This window comes from Callorhinus ursinus, unplaced genomic scaffold (assembly GCF_003265705.2).
Source record: "Callorhinus ursinus isolate GAN/ISIS: 27379988/994484 unplaced genomic scaffold, GSC_fseal_2.0 scaffold90, whole genome shotgun sequence".
Classification (NCBI taxonomy): Eukaryota; Metazoa; Chordata; class Mammalia; order Carnivora; family Otariidae; genus Callorhinus; species Callorhinus ursinus.
The window spans coordinates 2249023-2255022 of record NW_027397152.1 but is presented as its reverse complement, the minus strand read 5'-3'; positions in this window follow the sequence as shown (position 1 = coordinate 2255022).

The window sequence follows — 6000 nt, the reverse complement described above, 5'->3', positions numbered from 1 at the left end:
TTTGCCTCTGTGTTAACTGAAAACATTAAAGAATAGTAACTCACTGAATACTAACAAGGTAAAGTAATAATGGAGTGATATGTTAAATGTAGGTGTTTGAAGGGAGAGGAAAATATTGGGACTATGTACCAGTTATCTTACATATGTAGTTTTTTACTTAGATCTGGATTTAATCATGATCTTGGCAAATTGTTTAACATAATATCTAGTTTCCCCTGTAAAATAAGAATAATTATATATAGGGGTTTGTGGTGAGGATTAAATGAGATCATGCATGTCAAATGCTCAGCATGGTTTCTGGCACATAGAACTTAATAAATGTTAGCGATAATCCCTCAGTTGTGCCAGACAGAAGCCTGATCATTGAGTCTTCCTCCACACTCAACCATCACTAGTATCCACTTGATCCCTGTCTTGAGGACTAAATGCCACAACCCGAGCCCCAGCTCCCTTCTGGATTACAACTCTTTTGGATTACAACAGTCACTTAACCATTTTGAATCAGTGTTGCCTGGCCTTCAATCCCTCCACCCTTACTTAGGTCAGAATGATTGTTCTAAAATGCAACCTTTTTTTTTTTTTTTTAAGATTTTATTTATTTGACAGAGAGAGACACAGTGAGAGAGGGAACACAAGCAGGGAGAGTGGGAGGGGGAGAAGCAGGCTTCCCGCGGAGCGGGGAGCTCGATGCGGGGCTCGATCCCAGGGTCCTGAGCTGAAAGCAGACGCTTAATGACTGAGCCACCCAGGCGCCCCCTAAAATGCAACCTTGATCATTTCACTTTCCTGCTTAAGTAGGTAATTAGTTCCCATTGTTTTCAAGATAAAGTCCAAACTACTAGCATGGCATTTAAGGCCTTTCATGATTGAATTAATCTTTTCTGTCTGGCTACTTGTCCCCTCCAGTGTACTTCTGGGACATGCTGTTTTCTCCCTCTGCCTGTATACCAGCTCTCAGTTTGGATGTTCTCAGAGATGACTTTCCTGTCTCTTTACCAACTTTTCTTCTTCTATTCACTTTTTTGTGTCTTGAATTTATCTTTTTCAGCTTAACTCTGTAATAGTAGTTTCTTTCTTTTTTTTAAGATTTATGTATTATTTATTTGACACAGAGCGAGAGAGCACGTGCGCACACGCAGAAGCAGGGGGAGCGGCAGGCAGAAGGAGAAGGAGAAGCAGACTCCCCGCTGAGCAGGGAGCCCGATGTGGGCCTCGATCCCAGGACCCTAGGATCATGACCTGAGCCGAAGGCAGACGCTTAACCGACTGAGCCACCCAGGCTCAGTAGTAGTTTATTTCTATATTTGTTGTGATATATTGCTTATTTGCCTTTCTCTCTCCATTAGATTTTCAGTTACCTGGAGGTTGGGTCTTTGTTGTTGGTTTTGTTTTGGTTTGGTTTTTTGAACCACTGTATTCCCAGTGCCTAGTATTATGCCCAGCATTTACATGCTCAATAAATGGGACACCTGGGTGGCTCAGTTGGTTGAACGTCTCACTCTTGGTTTCGGCTCAGGTCATGATCATCAGGTCTTGGGATCGAGCTCTATGCTTGGCGGGGCGCGTCTGCTTGAAATTCTCTTCCTCTGCCTCCTCCCCTCCACCCCAAATAAAGGAATCTTTAAAACAATAAATGCTCAAGAGACGCCTGGGTGGCTTATTCAGTTAAGCTTCTGCCTTTGGCTCAGGTCATGATCCCAGGGTCCTGGGATTGAGTCCCGCATGGGAGCCTGCTTCTCCCTCTGCATGCCACTCCCCCTGCTTGGGTTCTTTTTCTCTCTGACAAATAAATAAAATCTTTTTTTATTTTTTCATTTTTTTTTTAAAGATTTTATTTATTCATTTGAGACACAGAGATACAGAGAGAGAGAGAGCAGGAGCAGGGGGAGAGGCAGAGGGAGAAGGAGAAGCAGGCTCCCCGCTGAGCAGGGAGCCCGGTGTGGGGCTCGATCCCAGGACCCCGGGATCATGACCTGAGCTGAAGGCAGACGCTTAACCATCTGAGCCACCCAGGCGCCCCATAAAATCTTTTTTAAAAAATGCTCAATAAGGGGGCGCCTGGGTGGCTCAGTCATTAAGCATCTGCCTTCGGCTCAGGTCACAATCCCGGGGTCCTGGGATCAAGCCCCGCATCGGAGAGCCTGCTTCTCCCTCTCCCACTCCCCCTGCTTGTGTTCCCTCTCTCGCTGTGTCTCTCTCTGTCAAATAAATAAAATCTTAAAAAAAAAATGCTCAATAAGTATTTTTTTAAGGTTTTTTTTTAAGTCATCTCTACACCCAGTGTGGGGCTCAAAATTTAAAATCCCTAGATCAAGAGTCACATGCTGTACTGACTGAGCAGCCAGGAGCCCCTCAATAATTTTTTTTTTAAAGATTTATTTATTTGACAGAGACACAGCAAGAGAGGGAACACAAGCAGGGGGAGTGGGAGAGGGAGAAGCAGGTTTCCTGCCAAGCAGGAAGCCCAATGCGGGGCTTGATCCCAGGATCCTGGGGTCATGACCTGAGCCAAAGGCAGACACTTAACGACTGAGCCACCCAGGCGCCCCTCAATAAATATTTCTTGAAGGAACATATGACAGTAGCAATGATCAGTTGAGTCTTACTATGTGCCTGGCACTGTACTAAATATTTCTTTATTGAAACAAAATATATATAACATGAAGTTTACCATTAAACCATTTTTAAGTGTACAATTTAGTGGCATGAAGTATTTGCACAATGTTGTGTAACTATCACAACTATTTCCAAAACTTTTTCATCACTCGAAACAAATTCAGTCATGATTAAGCAGTAATTCCCCCCAACTCTCCTCTCCTCCTTGGTAGCCTCTACTCTATTTTCTCTATTTGTCTAATCTAGATACCTCATATATGTGCAATCATACAATATTTGTCCTTTTGTGTCTGGTTTATTTCACTTAGCATATTTTCAAGGTTTATCCATGTTGTAGCATGTATCAGAAGTCCATTCCTTTTAATGGCTGAATAATCCATTGTACATATGTACCACATTTTGCTTATCCGTTCTTTTTTTAAAAGATTTTATTTTATTTTTTTAGAGATTTTATTTATTTGAGAGAGAGAAAGCACACGCATGAGCGGGGGTGGGGGAGGAGAGGAGCAGGAGAGGAAGAAGCAGGCTCCTCGCTGAGCAGTGAGCTGGATCCCAGGACTCCGAAGGCAGACACTTAACCAAGTGAGCCACCCAGGCGCCCTGTTTATCCATTCATCTGTCAATGGACACTTGGGTTGCTTCTACTTTTTAGTTATTTTGAATAATGGGTGTGAACATGGGTGTTCAAAGATCTCTTTGACACCCTGCTTTCAGTTCTTTTGGGTGTTTACCCAGAAGGAAAATTGCTGGATCCTATGCTAATTCTATTTTTAATTTTTTGAGAAACCACCATACTGTGTTCCATGCAGCTGCACCATTTTACATTTCCACTACCAGGGCACAGGGTTCCAATGTCTTCCCCCCCCAATTTCTTTATATCCTAACCAACACTTGTTATTTTTTGGGGGGCAGGGGGTGTTTGTTTCTTTTTAGTACGCTCCACACCCAGCATGGAGCCCAACGTGGAGCTTGAACTCAGGACTCTGAGACCAAGAGTCAGACGCTTAACTGACTGAGCCACCCAGGTGCCCCTGTTTTTTTTGTTTTGTTTTGTTTTGTTTTGTTTTTGATAGTAGTCATTGTAATGGGTGTGAGGTGATATCTCCTTGTACAGTTTTTTTTTTCCTTATGGGTTTTGATTTGCTTTTCTATGATGACTAATGATGTTGAGCATCTTTTCATGTGTTTATTGGCCATTTGTATATCTTTGCAGAAATGTGTATTCAAGTCCTTCACCCATTTTTGAATTGGGTTGGTTTTTGTAAGTTTTTGAATTATAGGAGTTCTTTATACACTCTGGGATATTAATCACTTATCAGATATATGACTCACAAATATTTTCTCCTGTAGATTGTCTTTTCACTCTCTTGATAGTGTCTTTTGATGCACAAAAGTTTTTAATTTTGATAAAGTCCAATTTATCTATTTTTTGTTACTGTTAAATGTGTTTTTGGTACCATAGCCAAGAAATCACTGCCAAATTTGATGTCATGAAGATTTTCCCATGTTTTCTTCTACAAATTTTATAGTTTTTATCCTTAAGTTTAGGCCTTTTTGTGTTAATTTTTGTATATGATGTGCAGAAGGGGTCCAACTTTATGCATGTGGATACCCAGTTTTTTCTGCACCATTTGTTGAACAGACTGTCCTTTCCCTATTGGATAGTCTTGGCACCTTCATCAAAAATCAACTGGCCATATATGTGAGGTTTATTTCTGTGCTCTCTATTCTGTTTTGTTGGTCTACATGGCTGTCCTTTATGCCGGTACTGCAGTTACTGTGTTTTATACATTGCACTTAATCCTCACAATAGTCTTTTGAAGTAGAGATTCTTATTTTATAACTGAGGAAACAACCTCAGAAAAGTTAATTACCTAAAGGAATCATAGCTAGTAACTGAGAGACTAAGGATTTAAAACCTATCCAATCCCAAGCGTTAGAAATAAAATCAGTTCCTAGAAAAACATTTCCCCCTGGGGAATTGAACCCAGACAGTTAAAAGCACTCAAACAGAATAAACTTAAAACTCTGCAGAGATGGAATCATTAACCCATTCAGCAGACTTTGAGTGAATATTCTGTGAGACGTTGGTGTTAGGTGCTATAGATACAATGGGGAAGCTGAGGCATGAATAACTTGAGTGACATGTTGGAGCTCCTTCAATTTGTTACTCAAAACCAAGCTTTATTCCATTATGTCATGCTGCACCATCAGAGAAGGTGGGTCTTGGTATGTATTTCTCATACTTCTTTAAAACAAATACTTATCTTCTCTGGGAAATTCTAATAACCTCCCTAGAGAATAACTGCATTTTGTGATGAGTCTATCATTTAAGGAGACATCTTGGAATTTTAGTTTCTGTACTTTGTAATCTGGTATAACAGAATAGTTTATTTGCCATATATGAAACTGTACCATAATATTGGATGTATTTTTTCCAAACTATACTTTGCCCACATACGTGCTTTTCAGAAGCAGTGGTTTAAAGGGTCAGTAAGGTTTAGAGCCTCATTTTGAAGAAAGGGGAAAATACAGGCTTACTGATAGAATGAGAAAACCAGTTCTGGCAGGTCTTACTCATTTGTCATTTGTTGAGCCTTTATATGATACTATCCTAGGTCCTGGAGATACAAAGACAATGTGACACAAAATGCCTTAAGGCATTTCCATTCCTTAGGTGAAAAGCACTTTATAGCAGGTTCTGAGGCCTGCAAGATGTGCTGTTGAAAAATATTCATTCTTTAGTTCAACAAATATTTAATTGTACCAGGTGCTACTGTAGGCATTTAGGATACATCAATGACAATGATTCCTCTCTTTAAGGAGTTTATATTCTACCAGAGGGAGTCAAATGATAAGCAATAAACATAAACTAGTACTAGTATGGTAGGTGATGATAAATACTATTGAAAAAGAAAAAAAGAAAATTGGGACTCCAGAGTGCAAGACAGCCTTCAGAATTGAATAGGGTGATTCAGGGAAGGCTTCACTGGGGTCATATTTGAATAAAAATCTGAAGGGGATGGAGGGAGTAAATCCTATATCTGGATTAAGAGCAATCCAGGCAGAAAGCATCAAGTCCAGAGGCCTTGAGGTGAAATTATCCTTGGCATGTTCAAGGAACAGAAGAAAGGATTAGGATTTTGGAGCTGAATGAGTGAGAGAAAGAGTGGTAGTAGATGAGATCCCAGAGATAATGGAGTGGGGCATTTTGTAGGGCATTTTACTCAGTGATATGGAATGCCAAGGGATGGTTTTAAGCAGGGGGATAATAATGACCTTTCTGATGTGTTTACATGATCACTGTAGTACTTGCCATTACTTTGCTTATTAGCTTAGGTGATGAGACTAAAGCCGGGGGGGGGGGGGGGGGGGAAGGCAGAG